Source organism: Pelodiscus sinensis, chromosome 5 (genome assembly GCF_052426305.1).
Source record: "Pelodiscus sinensis isolate ZL-2025 chromosome 5, ASM5242630v1, whole genome shotgun sequence".
NCBI lineage: Eukaryota > Metazoa > Chordata > Testudines > Trionychidae > Pelodiscus > Pelodiscus sinensis.
Window position 1 is genome coordinate 52,992,038 of NC_143056.1, and position 17,238 is coordinate 53,009,275.

The following is a 17,238-nucleotide window of genomic DNA, read 5'->3' on the forward strand; positions in this document are numbered from 1 at the left end:
TTCATAAGTTCTCAGAGATAATCACTAATGACTCAGGCTAGGTTTACACTATAGCCTTTTTTTTTTGGAAAAAGCTACGCAAAAAAAAAAATGTGGAAGAGCAAACAGATTCCCTGGTTGTGCACGAAGTCTAGACATACCCTCAGAGATCTCTTTAGCTCTTTCCTTAGTATTCTATAGTATATTTCATCCAGTCCTGGCAACTTGAAGATATCTAACTTGTCCAAGCAATTTTTAATTTTTTTTTTCTATTTTAGCCTCAGATTCAAATTTCAGGCTACGTCCAGACTTCTTTCGGAAAAGAGTGTACACAGGAAAAGAGCACCGAAAAAGCAGAATGGACACTAACAAAAAATGAGGAGTACAGGATCTTTCAAAAAAGCCTGCTGTTTTTGAAAGAACCATGTCTAGACCACGGTTTTACTTTCAAAATGGCGCTTTTTTGAAAGAGTGCCATTATGCGATTGTGCAAATGAAGCACGGGATATTTAAAGCCTCTCTTCATTTGCACTTTCCAAGTGCCTCATTTACATTCCTCTGTCGACAGAGGGATGTAGTCTAGACGTACCCTATGTTAGCTGTTCAATCCCTGCTAACTTTTTTGGTGAAAAGTGAAACAAAGAAGGCATCTAACACTTTTGGCTATTGCTGTGTTTTCTGTTGTTGTCTTTTTCTTCCCATTTAATAATGGGCCTACTGTGTCCCTGGTTTTTCTCTTGCCTTTCATGTATTTGTAAAATACTTTGTTATTACTCTTTTTATCCATAACAATTTTAATCTTCTTTTGTGGCTTTTACTTCCTAATTTTGTTCCTACATGCTTGTCTTTTTAAAAATACTCATCCTCTGTAATTTGACCTATTTTCCACTTCTTATGTGACTCTTTTTTTGATTTTCAGATCACTGAAGATCTCCTTATCAAGCCAGGGTGGCCTCCTACTATCTTCATATCTTTCCTATGCATTAGTTTGCTCTTGTACCTTAATGTCACTTCAAAAAGCTTCTGAGTTTTCTGTATTAGTTTCCCCCTTATACTTGCTTCCCATGGTATGTTACTTACCAATTGCTAAAGTTTGCTTTCTTGAAGTCCATTGTCTTTATCATACTGTTTGGTCTTCCTACTATTCCTTTGAACCAATGGATTCTACAATTTCACTATTACTTTTAGTTAAGCTGCCTTCTGCTTTAAAATTCTCAACTAGTCTCTCCCCTCACCTTTGACAGAATAAAACCCAGAATAACCTCTCCCCAGTTGCTTTCATTGTCCTCTGTAATAAAAAGTTGTCTCCAATGTATTCCAAGAACGTGTTGGATAATCTGTGCTCTGCTGTATTATTTTCCCAATGCTGCAATATGCTCCCCCTTCCCACTCAAATTTGGCCTGTGCTGCTCTCCTTCATGTTGATCACTTTCTTGTTTATTTGAATGGTGAGGATGTAGGGGTAGCAAGTTGATACTGTGTAATATAATGTTAGTTAGATTTTCTTTCAACTTGTTCTCTCAAATTTACAAATGTCTATGAGCAATATTTGTAGGCCAGCAACTCACTTGTTGAGGAATTACATGATCCAAATAAAATGTCTTTAAAATATGTACATAACTAAAGCAGACTCTGAGAGTACTTATTCCTTTAAAATAGCTATTTCTCAAGCATTTGATAAAAAAATAGAACCTTTTAAATAATTAAACAATATATGGGACCAAACAAACAGCTGATCACAACATTTCATTGCAGGATGAAATGTTAATTACATTATAATATGATTCTTGAAGTTTGAAAGTGAACCATTGTATTTAATGTAATTGTTTATCAGGTCAATGAACATACCATATAGAGATGTTCAAATGAAATATGACTATCACTGAATAAACTGTGCTTATATTTATTCATTAAGACCCTTAGATCTTGCGTGAATAATTAGTAGTACACTTTCTTCATGATGTACAAATGCAGAATGAAGCTGAATATTGCTCCACTAAATGTTTTTATTCATAGAATTTAAAAGTGTTTTATCACTGTAATAGCTGATATCCTCACATCCAGTAAGGAAAAATGTTATTTATATCCTTTTTACAGATGTGACACATGGGGATTAAAGGTTTGAACCAAAGTTTATGGAATCCAGTTTGGAGTTTTTTCAATAAACTTTAATGTTATTTGGCAAAGACCCTGGTCAAACAAAACTTTTTCAATAAACTTTAGTGTTGTGGCAAAGACCCTGGTCACACAAAATCAAGCAACAACAACAACAACAAAAACCCAAACGAGATTCATTCTAGAGTACGTACAGGTAATGATAAAAAAAGTACTAGGGGTACGTCTACACAGCAGTGTGTGCATCTATACCGCAAGCCATTATTACAAAATAATGTCGAGATGGAGATATGGAGACGGATGCTTTACTCTGATTCCTGTAATCCTCATTTCACAAGGAGTAAGGGACTCAAAGGAAGAGTATTCTTTTTTCAACTTCCTGCTGTGCAGGCAGCACCAAAAAGCCAAATTAAGCTATTTCAACTTCAGCTACACAATTGATGTAGCTGAAGTTGTGTATCTTAATTTGACGTAGCTGAAGTTATGTATCTTAATTTGACTTAGCTATACCCAATGGCTATGTCTAGACTGCAAGCCTCTTTCGAAAGAGAGCGTCTAGACTGCACGCGGAACTTTCGAAAAAGCAAGTCGCTTTTTCGAAAGAAAGCAGCAAGTGAGTCTGGATGCTCTCTTTCTAAAAAGCCCTGTTTGCTTTCAAGAATGCCTTTTTTCGAAAGAGCACTTTTGAAAAAAGGCGTTCTTCCTCGTGGAATTAGGTTTACTGCCGTCGAAAGAAAAGCCGCGTTCTTTCGATTTAATTTCAAAAGAACGCGGCTTCAGTCTAGACGCAGGTGAAGATTTTTTTCGAAAAAAGGCTACTTTTTTCGAAAAAACCCCATGAGTCTGGACATAGCCTAAGAGTACACAACTATTTCCCTTAGAGAATTAATGAAAGAGAATACCATATTGCAAGTTTTGGTTTTATTCACATACTGGGATTTTACTATATATATATATATATATATTGCATTAATCTGTTTAGCTGCAAGTGTTCCAGTCCTCTAGAAAATATATTTTCCAATCAGGTGCACACAGGAAGTTCCCTTTCCTTATATGATTTCCTTGTATGAGTCTTATGTGGGAAGTAGAAGAGATGCAGACTGAGTGATCTATGGAAATTCTGACTTCAACCTCTAGCTCCATTTCACCAACAAATTTAGTCTTAAATGCACTTTTGGAAAATAAACCTTTCATATAGAACAGAATGCATAATTCATTAAATCTGTTCACTAATTTTATTCAAATTTACCCATATTGTAATAGAGCATTTTAATTTAATCACAGGCAGTCTTTAGCTAATCACATTATTTATTTATTTTTCAATATTTGTTCAATTGTACCTTGGAGTATTGATTTAAAAATCAGATGATTGATTTAAAAATGAGATCTGGGTCCTTTCTTGCCTAGATTTGGCTGCAGAGCACTGTTCAGGACACAGCCCACAGTAAAGAGATCAGTGAGAAAATGCAGGAAGATCGCCAAAGACCTTAGGATACATTTGCATTTTTTTACTGGTTGCAATGGTACAACATTAGTTACAGTGCATTTCCAAGGATTCCAGGGCATTTCAAAGCTTCACTGAGCTAACCTCCCACATAATGACAACAGAGAGGCTAGACGCACCCGTATGATGATGCTGGTAGTAAGGTGTCAAGTCAATAGGATTTGGGCATTTCTGAAAATGGGATTTAGGATCCTATGTCACGTAAGTTTTTTTTCATATTTCCTCTTTGTGCCTTCTCCTGGTCATCATCAAGTTTCTCTGTGATAAGGGACTTCAGTTTGTCTTGCCACTTAAGGTTATTGCAGGGGAATATTAAATGATTCTCACACTAAAATAAATTTTGTTGTCATCAAGTGCAGAGTGCATTTTTCAAGAACACACTTCTGAACCTTATCTGTTTAGCATATTTTTTTCTTCTTTAACGTAGCAGCCAGTTTATTGACTGGTTTGTTAATAATGTTGTTTCATTCCTTACTTTGTAAAATATATTGGGAAATAATATTGTAGAAAAGTTTCTCTCATGTTTCTTTTTTCAGGGAAGGAGGGGAAATCAGTCAATAAGAAAAGGAAAATGTGCCAAAGATGTAAGAGGAGACCAGAATGTAAAAAAGCACCATGTGTGACCTAAACTGCCTCTGTTGGTTGGCCACTAGGAGAAGGGAAAGATTTTGATTTACTAGCCAGACAGCTTTCTCAATTTTCTTGTCAGGAAATATCTTTAAACTGCAATGCAGTTATGACAGCTTGGATAACAGTGTTTGCTGTACTCCAGCAGCTTTTAGATTTTACATGCTATATGCCTATGCCTGTCAGGAAGAGCTATTCCAGACACAACACTTATGAAACATTTTTTGTCTTATTGTGCTTGCTGGCTGTGATATCTTTTAGTCCTGGTCTACACTAGGGAATTATTTTGAAATAATTCCCCTTATTTCGAAATAACAAGCAGAGTGTCCACACTACCAACCCATTATTTTGAAATAATGGGCTGGTTATTGTGAAATAATAACTCCTGTTTTGCATGACAAATAACACTAATTTCAAAATAGTATTTTGGAATAGTGGTAGTGTGGACATTCCAGTGCCACTATTTTAAAATAACTACTCTCCAGAGTCATTCAGGCTTTGTCTAGACTGGCAAGTTTTTCCGCAAAAGCAGAAAAGCTTGCCAGCTGTCTACACTGGCTGCTTGAATTTCCGCAAGAACACTGATGATCTCATGTAAGATTGTCAGTGTTCTTGCGGAAATGCTATGCTGCTCCCATTCGGGCAAAAGCCCTCTTGCGCAAATGCTTTTGCAGTGTAGACAATGTGGTATTGTTTTGCGCAAAAAAGCCCTGATCGCGAAAATGGCGATCGGGGCTTTCTTGTGCAAAAACGCGTCTAGATTGGCATGGATGCTTTTCCGCAAAAAGTGCTTTTGCAGAAAAGCATCCGTGACAATCTAGACACTCTTTTCCGCAAATGCTTTTAATGGAAAAACTTTTCGGTTAAAAGCATTTGCGGAAAATCATGCCAGTCTAAACGTAGCCTTAAAGTAATTACTCCCCAGTACTTCCTGGGGCTTTAAATTGAGGTAGCACATCCATATTAACAGAGCCTACCTCAGTCTAATTTTTAGGTTTGCCCATTGTATGGACACACTATTTCTTGCTTGCTTTCTGCCAGTAAACAAGCTACTATGACTGGATATTTTTATATTTTCACTATAGTTTTTTGTATAAGGTTATATATTATTTTTAGTGAGAAAAGAATATGGCCTGATATTGTAGCATTGCTATATCTGTTTAGCTTTTCACACACTGATATGCCTCTTCTGACCTCTTCTTCTTGATCTTGAACTAAGATTTCTCCCACAACACAGACTCCCATTCACAAGAACCAGCTTTTGTTGGCTCAGATATTTGGAGAATGGCAGTATATAAATCAATGTACTCGTGTACTAACAAAGGTGTTGTGCATGGAAGAGTATTTGCTATGTTTACCTGGACAACAAATTATTATGTTGCAGAAATATCACAGAACTAAGCTTTGTAAGTTACTAAGTATTTGGGTGCTCCTAAGCCACCATTCCACTTAATTCACTTTGGTCATATGACTTACCACTAGACTTGCTTAAATCAAGTTGTTTTTCTCCCAGTACAACTCAATGTAAATAATAGGGGTAATACCTTGTAATGGAAATTCAAGCTCTCCGTGTTACAGAAGCAATGTTATGAATAAACTGAGAATTAATAAAGCAGATGCAAAACTCTGCCTCTGCCAACCCTTCAAAGGCCCAAAGAAATATCTCATCAATATCATCTGTAGCCATATTCTTACTCATCTTAAATTGAAGAGCTTTGCATGGGGTGTTTAAAGGTGCATTTTATAGGGGCTTATTGTTAAATCTGTTTCCTAGATCTTACTAATTATTACTTGAAAGGCAACTTGGATCTAAAGATGATCTGTGAATAAACTTTAGGTATGAATTGGCACATTTCTTGCATCTTCTCCAAGATACCCATTTATTTCTGGAACATAGGAGGTTCTCCATGGATTCTAAAGTGCATCCCTGTAAAATAGAACAACGTATTGAATGCCATAAATGCACTATTTATCTGTATTATTAGTTTCCAGGGCATCTGCCTATGCTGTTTGCTAATGTTTAAGTTATACTTCTACTTGGCTTCCCTCATATAAATTAGTGAGAGTCTGGGGATAAATCTTACAAAAAAATCTTAGGATTCAGAAATTATTTGACAGCTTTATATTCTGCATATGATCAGCTTTGAAAAAAGGCAAAAGTGAATGGTGGGGAGAGCAATACTACCCATCTTTATTGTTCCAAAATCATGAGAATGGCTTTAAAATCACAATTTTAAATCAACAAAACTTTGAAAAAAAGTGCCCCCAGGGTGTATTTGGATCACTTTCAAAACTTCATTCACAAGCCTAAAGGCTAGAAATTTACTCATTTATTAAAAATGAAAGCTAAGATTTTCATGTAATCACTGGATTCCAGGAGCTAGGACTTTACACTACAGTTTACACTACAGTTTAAGGTCAAATTAAGATACGCAACTTCAGCTACGTTAATTGCATAACTAAAGTCGAAGTACCTTAACCGAATTTTGGTGCTGTCCACACCACAGGAAGTCACACTCTCTCTTTGACTTCCCTTACTCCTCACAGAAGCAGGACTACTAGCATCGGACCAGAGTGCCCCTCTCAATTTGAATTAGTGTGTCTTCACTAGACCCTTAATTTGAATCCTGGAAGATGGACAGCAGTAGCTTTGATCTTTTCTGTAGCGCAGATATACCCTGAGAGTTCAAATGTTTTAAGACTTTGCAATAAAATTGCAGATTTGACAACATTGATTGAATGGCCCTTTCTTTGGGCACTTAAGGAAAGATAATGAGAGGATTTAATTGTGTTCATACACAAATGATTATGTACAGGACAGTCTGACTCCTCGAGGCAGTGAGGCAAGAGATTTGGCCACAACGTCTTCCCATCTGGCAATAATAGCAAGGAGTGAGTGTCTCTGGACCAAAGGGATTATATTTTCACCATCTCCAAAAGCAGGCCTAACCTCTTTCCGCCAGGGTTCCAACAGATCTGATGATATCTTTTGTACATTTTTTGAAACTACCCTAATCTCTCAAACATGATAAATTATTCTATTACTGCAGTCATGTGTACCTGCATCAGACCTATGTCATTGTTGGTGGGTAATCTAAGTATCTTGGCTGAATTTCTGAGATGTAAAATAAAAGACAGTGATGATGATATTCTAATCTGAGTGTGTCCAGCATTTCCATGTTTACTATCATCTACATTCATGAAGTCAGTACAGCTCTCTGCAGTAAGTTGCCAGCTTCTTCACAGATGGATGGAGCACTCCTCCTGGTATCTATGTCAATGTCAAAATCACTCTCAGAATCCAGATACCAACGCATGGCTAGAGCTCATTCCAATTTTTAATTTATGCTGTTTGCTTTTGGGCAGCCCATAGATGTGTGTCTCATGTAATGTTTCTCATGCTAATAGGTTTGAATTGGTTTGTGAAGGAATCCAGGGCATTCAGTTTTCTCTGCTGGGTGACATTTGCACCTATGGGCTGCTGGCCAAGGCTCTGAGCTCTGAGCTAAGACTCAACAGGCAGTGGGTAAATATGCAAAATATGAATCACCTTCTTGTGTAGACCATTTTTCAATAGGCCAACATAACCTATGTGGTAGTTTCCAAAGGGCTGATAACACGGGCCTAGGGTTAAATCTCACCAGCCATGATCACTTTTTAGTTTCCTAGTCCTGAAACACAATGCTGCTGATAGTCACTCCTTCCTTTTAACTTATTCTCCCAACAATCCCAACTAATGTTGCTGATGAATGACTCTTGAATTGTAGCTGCTGAATGCTCTCTCATGCTGACATTCTGTTCACACGTCTCGTTGTCTCTTGCCACCTTGTTGCAGGCTCATCTAACATTGGGAAGAAGTGTCACAGAGTTTCAACTTGTTAATGCATTGGCCCAGGAGCATTTCTTATTTTGATCTCATCCTGATGCTCAGTCCTGTGCAGATATAACCTCCTGGAAGTTTATGGGTCTGCTCTCCCATGTGCAAGTATCCATAGTTGATTCAGTAAGTGAAAAAATAATGAGATTGGAATCCAGTGGGATATTTTAAAACAGACTGGGGCAACGTCTGGATTGCAAGCTTCTTTCGAAAGACACTTTTTCAGAAGAGATCTTCCAGAAAAACTTCTTTCAAAAGAGAGCATCTACACAGCAAAAGCACATCAAAAAAACTAATCTGCTCTTTTGAAAGATAGCGTTCATATTTATTGGATACTATCTTGCATGTAAGGCCACCAGGAACAAGTTCAGGCAGGGCAGCAGTTGCTTCTAAGTGCTGTTGCCTAAGCCTAACTGAAGCATCTTGGGGTCTTTAAAGTATTTGAAGGCTTCAATATTTGAGATATAGGTGAGAGGATTATTCTGGGAGGGGTGGGTGAGATTCTGTGGCCTGCACTGTGCAGGGGGTCAGACTAGATGATCATAATGGTCCCTTCTGACCTTAAAGTCTATGAGTCTATGAGTCTATGAGCTTAAAGGGACCCCCCTGGACAGCCATTTCTCTGCTTCTGCTATGTGCTTGACTACCTCTCCAAGGGACAGCAAAGCTTTAGTAGGTCTGGCTGTGAAGAACAAAGAGGGAGAGGTGGTCAGTCATGCATGCAGACACTGTCCGTGAGGCCACGTCTTTCTCTGTGAGCAGTGACCAACAGTCCTCGGGCCAGAGGACGGGGATGTCTCAGGAGCAAGTGTCAGCCGATGATAAGGGCAGTGCGTGGTGTGTGTGTGTATTATACACCCGAGTCTTCAACTGCTAGAACGCAAGGTTCCTTCACAGCGGGTGGCCTAAGGGAGGCCGACGGGCGCCCCAAAGTTTTACGTCCATTTCTTTAGCTGCTAGGACTGAGGTCCCTTCACAGCGGGCAGCCAACAGGCTGACAGACGCCCCAAAGTTTGCAGAGAGAGCCTATTACACCTGTATCTTTAGCTGCTAGGACCAGGGTCCCTTCGCAGCGGGTGTTGTACCAAATAAAAGCAAGCAGGATCTTATGAGGGGGATAAGGCAAAAAGCCACATTTATTGTAAAGATAATAATAAAAACAAAGAAAAGATAGAAGCAAACAACGTTGTTTAGCTACTTATTCCTAACACTACTTAACCCTTATACACTTGTATGTATATTATATATATATATAACCATTCATTCATACATCCATTCATTCAAGTTCTGTGTATAGTTACCAGCCTGGAAGTTGCTTGTGACAGGATACTGGCCAGGTACTCTGTACACAAGTGATGGTAGTGGGGAGCGAAGTCCTGATCAGATGCGCATCTGAAGCTCCTGGTAGGCTGGCAGCAGAACCTTGGACTCTGATTCCATAGTTTTTTAGTCCAGTTCTTATAGGAATTTCTTCCTATGCCAGTCTATGGAAATTGCTGTATCATGCTGATGTCTCCAGGGTGGCTGCCAGGTGCTCATCAGTGATCTCATCGGGTGGACCTCCAGTTTCTCCACTTGACACCTTTTGGTTGCACTGGCACCTGACGCCTTCTTCAGCCCTTTGTTGCTGTATTCTCAGGCTGGCACCTCTTAGAACCATTCACTCATCATCCAAGCACTCTCTCTCTCTTACATACATTCCTTAATGTTTCCCATACAATGTTTTTGTATAATAATAACTTTACATATATCAGAGTTGTAGTTACAGAAAGTTTCTGGGTGGTATTGCTTAAAACATTCTCTGAGTGCTGAATAAAGTTACAATGTTTTAAAGAGAACAGGCCTCAATTAAGTAACAATGGCCTTAGTCAATTACAGGGCTTGGCTCCCATAGCAGAGTTAGTGGCTTGACAATGCATTGTTACAATGTATCTCTGCAATGTCAATTTCAAGCAGCCCCTTGCACAAGCTTGAGCATGCCCTGGAGCACAGAGGGGGGGGCTGTTTCTGGTTACATAGGATTATATTTTTAACAGTTCTAAGTTACATTACCTAATACATTATATTCTAAAGGGGGCAATAATAATAATAAATCTAAACATTTAACAATCTTAATAATAATAATAAGAAGAATTAATAATAAATCTAAATACTAAGTTGTGGGGAACAAATTATGGGGAGTCACTTCCATTTGGAGGAATCATTTTCAATACATTAATATGTTATCCCTACACGGGCAGCCTATGGAAGGCTGACAGATGCCCCACAGATCTGTCCCCTGGAGGAGACACGATCCAAACCCCCAGCTCTGCCTGTGTCTGCCCCTATGACTGGCTGGAGTTCTTTTAAATTGTGCTTGGTTCTATTACAGCAACTGAAGGAGTCAGGTTAAAGCTTAAACAGTTACAGGTTTATTAAAGAGACTTCTAAAGCATGTGGTTACAGTAGCTATTGCTCTATTTCTTAACTGCTAGCAAATACAGATCTTAAAATGGTTACAGAGGAAAAAGGAGATAGAAAATAATGGTACCAAGTGACAGCTTAATCTTTAAAAAGCTCTATTCTTTGCATGCACTAAAACAAAAGGACACATATGGATACAATTTTTACCCCCTTCTGCATCTCTCAATTCCATCGTGTCAGACCAGGATCGGTCTCCCAATTCCTCAGAAAGACAAATACGAGGTGGGCGTCCCCGTGGAATCTTAGGAGGCAATGTACCTAACCCGACCAGCAGGCAGAAGGTAGATTGGTGCTCAGAGTGAGTGTGCTGCTGGACCCATCTTTATACCCGTGGGGTCACGTATTTCTCTTTCTTATCTATGATGCCAAATGGTGCTGGGTCATCTTTGTGATGCCAGTTCCTACAAGCGAGTTGTGAACTTAATTTACACTTGTAAGAGAGAGAACTAAATTGGGAGTATTGGGCATTCTTTTCTCAGTGGAAGATTTCTCTCCCAGGGATGACTGTGTGTGATCGTATCAATATAGGTGCCAACCAAGGGCAGTTCTCGCAGCCTCTAGGTCAGCTTATTGGCTTGATCACCCTCTCGTATCTATGTTTACAGTTATCCAGGGTCAGATGAGCCAGCATATCCGGGCCTCTGTCAAGGCTTCAAAGACTATGCTGATTTTATTGCTCCCTTTGCCCTGTATGCTCCAAGCATCTCAGAGGGGCAAGCAAGATGGATGTGACGGGGGGGGCCTCTGTTGGGCTACAGCAAGGCCATGTGCCTGTCTCACAAGGGGCCCTGAGGTGCCCAGGGGACAATGCTGCCTGCTTCCTCCTGACGCTGCCCCTGTGCCGCATGCTCAGGGGCTGGCACTGCCCATGCGCCGCATACCCAGGAGCAGGGCCGGCCCTGATCACTCGGCGGGTGCACAGAAATGGCCCAGAGGGAGCCATGGTGCCCACGGGCACCGCGTTGGGGACCACTGTTCTATAGGCTAGGTAAGTTCCCTTTATTCTCATTAGCATTGAATCACAATCTGTATCTCATGATCAAGATACATGTCTGAGATAGCAACGAGTAGTATTGTGGCACCTTAGAGAATAACAAAAATATGTCTTTACAGCATATTTATGATCTAATATAACATTCTGGGTAATTTTACAAAATATTTTCCCTAATTTTCAGGCTTTGGGTTATTTTCTGGTCACTCGTGTCATAATGTCTTTAAGATCTAAAATAATCTTAGCTAAGCTAAAAACTTTTAGGAGTCAACCTACAGGTTCTCGCATTTCAGCTTGTCTTACTCATGTATAATACATAGTTCAGTATTTAGAGGAACTCATACTTTTAGAATCCTACAAATTGACTCTAATATGCAATAAATATATATGATATAACATAATCATGACATCACACAATAAGTAAATAATTAAAATAATTGGCAACACAAGCCTGGAACCACCCTTCCCCAGCTCAAAGTCTTTGTACTCCAGACATGGCTCCAGGTGTTAAATTGTGGAAGGAAGGGGGATGTGGGGAGAGGAAGGAAAGGAAAAGAGGGACGATTGGGACAGAGAGAGATGAAATGTTGATGTCTCTTTTATATTTTCTCCCAACTTGTTGGAAAAATCTCTGCTATGACATAAGTTAGTCTGCCCCCCTGGTTTATCTACTTCCTCTGAGAATATATAGCTGGAGTTGGCTTACCTTAAGCCGAGTTTGGTGGAGTTCTTACAGTGGGAGGCTGATGGGAGCAAACATTCCCATTGTCTTCCCATACGCCTCATGACTGCAAGTATAGGCACTGGCTGGAACTGCCGTCAGCGTTCAATAGACCCGCTGAATTGAATGCCAGAAGGTCAACCAACAGTGCAGCAAGTGAAGTCGGTGCCGGAGGATAATGGATTGTTTTCTTAATGGGTGTTGATGAGCCATTAATGCTGTCTGACTATTGATGGCTATTCCTTTGTTGTATGTGAAAGGCTGATTATGGGTGTTTCAGCTTCATTCCATGAGCCATACATATGGCAGTACTTCATAATTTCACATATCATGATAGCACATATAGCCCATCAGGATATTAATGTTCAATAGAGGTATATTTTGCACAAAGCATATCACAATACATTCACTATTATGAATATGGGATTCCAGGGTGCTACTTGGAGATCGAGTGTCACAATATTTTTTAAAAAATAATAATTGAAAAATCTACACTGGGAAAGGTTCGAATTATTCACCTTTTTGTGCAAAAGTGATGATTTTGCAGATTCAGACTAACACGGCTACCCCTCTTATACTTGTCACCTTTTTGTGAAATTAGTGAAAATCCACCTCACCATTTCAAAATGATTTTATTTTTTAAATAGATAATGGTTATATAATTCAAATGATGTATATAAAATTATCAGTGGGACACTTTTTTGCTGTTCAAAACCTTATGAGAAATTATCAAACTGTTTTTGCATCCACAGGATTTGCTAAATGATTTGCAAACACTTTCCCCCATAAGCTGAACTTATTTTACCCAGATTCAGACTTAATAAGACGGAGGTTAAATGTGAAGGCGACAACTTTATTTACTAGAAACTCAAACTGAGGCAACAGCATCACAGTCACAATCTGTATGCCAGGGCAGTTCTAATGTAGATTTCAAGTTGGTCATAGATGTAATAGAAAATATAGGAAGTGGCTCCCTGAACCTAATAGCCAAAGAAACTTGCCTGGCTAACAGAAGTCCCTGCCTCCCTCCTCAGATGAGGTAAATTGTTAATATGAGGGTGATCTGAGACTGAGGCTGGAATCCCTACGAATTCAAACCATTTCCCAGTAGGGCCTACAGACTCACCAGGTCTCTGGACAAGGCAGAGGTGGGGCCCTGCTCTGTGCCTCACCCAAGGCCCCGTCCCCTTCCAGAAAGGGTCAGGGTCAGGTTAGCCAGCCCTCAGAACCTCCCAGACAGCACCACGCCTTCCCTAGGCAGCCCTCAAAGCTGCCCAGAGTGCACTGCATGGCATTCCAACAGTGATTTAAAGGGCCCAGAGCTCCAGGCCCTTTTGTATTGCTGGGCCCCGGGGCAGTTGCTCCCTTAACTTCTCTTCCCCTCATCAGCAGGCCTGCTATTTCTCAATGCTTAGCCCTCAACCAATGACCCAAACAACTGACTCATGGTAGTTGCAATCTGCACTTAAAATCTGCCAGAACTGGTGGTAACCAATCGTACATCTCAAATGCCTTCCAAAAGTTAACAGGAAGGTTCACTACAAGATTATTCATCATAGAATCCTAGTGTTGGAAGAGACCTCAGGAGGTCATCAAAACCAATATCCATAGCAGCCACCCTACCCAACCCCAACTAAATCATCCCAGCCATGGCTTTGTCAAGATGGGACTTAAAAACTTCTAGAAATGGAGATTTCACCATCTCCCTAGGTAACCCATTCTAGTGCTTCACTACTCTCCTAGTGAAATAGTTTTTTCTTAATATCCAACCTAGACCTTTCACACTGCAGCTTGTGACCACCGTTCCTCATTCTGTCACCTGTCACTATTAAGCATAGTTTTTCTCCATACTCTTTGGAACCCTCCTTCAGGTAGTTGAAGGCTGCTATTAAATCCCCCCTCACTCTTCTCTTTTGTAGACTAAGGTTGCATCTAGACTACAGGGTTTTGTCGACAAAGCAGCTTGCTTTGTCGACAGAACTGAATGTGTCTAGACGCTCTATGTTGACAGAAGTTTTGTCGACAATATCTGTCGACAAAACTTCCGTCGACAAAACCCTGTAGTCTAGACGTACCCTAAATAAGCCCAAATCCCTCAGCCTCTCCTCATAACTCATGTGCTCCAGCCCTCTAATCATTTTTGTTGTCTTCTGCTGGACTTTCTGTAATGGGGGAGAGGCCTGGAATTGGATGCAATACTCCATATGTGGTATCCTCAGTGCTGAATAAAGGGGAATAATTTCTTATCTGGATCTGCTGGCTGTGCTTCTCCTAATGAATGCAGCCTTTCTTGGCTACAGGAGTACACTGTAGACTCAATTCTGCTTTGTGAGGAAAAAAGACATTCCAGGCTTCAAAGAAAGGAAGTTGGCCCATTATATCAGGCAGTCTGATGTACCTACCTAGAGGATGGAAGGGCAGGCACCAGACTGAGTGCTTATGAGGGGTTTTCTATAAGGTCCCCTTAAAGGAATGAGCTAGTCCAATTTCCTGTGATCCCTGACTCAGCCAATGGTGTAGTGTGTTCATTTCGGGAATGGGGCAGAGGCAAAGACCTGAACTTCTTGGGCCACAGAGCCAGCTTGCACAACCCCTCATGAAACAGCAGTCTCATTGCCCCTTACCAATTGGAGGAAGAAAGGGAGAGGCGGTTAGTGAACAACATTAGTGAATGGGGAAAGAGGTCTAATCCCTTATCTTTCACAGCAATCTACTGTTGCCTCACCCCTTACCTTTACCCTCCTGGCCAGGGAAGCAGTTATTCAAGCATGATCCAGTATTTCACCATTCTACTTTTCCTTTAAAAAAACAGACTTTGCAACCTTATGGTATTGAATAGCAATGGAATCCCCCTCATCGTTCACTAGTTGGATTGCAGATGGATAGGATTCAAGAGAGATAAAGGGAACTGAATGCAAAAGAAAGTGTTCTTGGGTCTTGCAAAGGCGACATTAATTGTAGCAAAAGATCCATCTCTAGTTTTGCTGGTGAAACCATATCTAGAACAAACAAATGATTAGGGTAAAACCCTCCACGGTGTTGCCAACTCATGGTTGTTTTTTTAAAATCTTCAACCCAAAAAGAGATGATTCTGAGAATCTCAGCTCTGGTTGAGAAGCACTTTAAAACATAAACAACAGAGGCTTAAACATTAGAAGCCAAATAAAATGCCTCCCAAATTGAATAGTATCTTTTTAAAAAATCCATTCTGAACTTTTGAGGCCTGCCTCAAACTTTTTATTTTTTTTAATTCTTGTTCATGGCAAAACTGAAATTTTAAATTTAATGATAATTAAAATGTAGCAATTTTTTACTGAAGGCCATAGTCTTACACTGCTCTGTTTCTATCCCTCTTCTGCAGATCAGTTGACTTCACAACCTCTAATCAATTTTTAATTTATTTGGTCTACAGTGAGATGTTGTAGTTTCAGTTGATATGAGTATCTTTGGCAGATCTGTTAGTTGTTACATCTTATACATTTTTCGAAAAATAAATTAAGTATTTTCATAAACAATCTTACATAGATGAGGTAGACAGGCTTTTATTTTCAACTAGCCAATTAGCCCATCATAAGACAGGATTTTCAGGTCTTTCCTCCACGTCGATCTTTCTTCTGAGCCTCTGGTCTCTCGCTCCATCTCTCTCTCTCTCTCCTCCTCCTAATGCCTCCCCCCCTCTCTCAGCTCTCCTCCAACTCCTGCCTCTCTCTCTGTCTCTCGCTTTCTCTTTTCCTCTCCCTCCTGCCTCTCACTTGGGGGACTGCAGAGCCCAAATGGTCGCTTGCACTACTTGCTCCCACGTGGCGGCCTTGCTGAGCAGTGCAGAAGCGGTGGCCAAGTGCCACGGCGGGAGGTGAAGGGAGGCGGGGTGGTGACATTCACGGCCAGAGCGCGGGGCCTGGAGCCACTGTTATGCTGCATGTCACTGCCCCACCCCCCTTTGCCTCCCACTGTGGCGCTCGGCTGACTCCTGCACTGCTCAGCCGGGCCGCCGTGGGGGAGCAAACGGCGCAAGCGGCAATCCCCATGCAGCACAGGCCACCCAGAGGGAACAGCCAGCATTGCAGCAACAGTGCCGCCCAGAGGGAACAGCCAGCATTTCAGCGTTACAGAGTCACAGACATTGAGCTACTATATATATATGATTACTAAAGATACAGCAAATTAATTTTTTAAAGTTACTGACACTTTTGGTGAATGCAGGGTAAAGAAGAGAACCCATCTGAACCCATTTAAAGAGCCACAAATTTAAACATCAACCTTTATGGTAAAATACTTCAGTAGGATTTGAATCTTCAGGACATAACCATCAACAATCGCCCCTTCCAAATAGTCACAACAGATTTACTACCCTAAAATTCTTCATTTAAATTGCTGCTTAAAGTTTAAACTTCTAATTAAAATAATTCAGATATTATAAAACTGTTGCTTTCTATATTAAAGACTCAAGGTTAAGCCCACTCTGCAGTACAATGCAAATTCCCAAGAAGTCTGATTCAGAGGATATTGTTGTTTGTACTTCATTGTATGCAGTAGACCAATAAAAACAATCTGATTGATCTGTCTTGTTATGGCTTTGATGGCCTCCAGAGCACTAGCTATAAAATAAGCTAACTGGAAAATCAAAGGTTTTGTCACCTCTGAGGACTCTTCATCAGGTTGCTATGGGTAAATTACATTTTTTAAATTTAGATATCACGTTCATGATACACTTTATGTAACAACATTGAATGTTTGTGAACACTTCTTTTTTCATGCTGAATACTTCTACTACAGAAAAGGACGTCAAGTAGCTGTGAGCAAATCTTTAGTAGGCCAGTAAAGCCATTAGGTGTTGAACCAAACTTTTTGAGAGCCACTACCTGCAGCCCTTAGTCTGTCATTCTTCCATTTTTTTCACACTCACAAGCAAGCTAGCCCTATTTTTGGTCTCTTTTGTCTTTCTGGGATCTGATAATAAG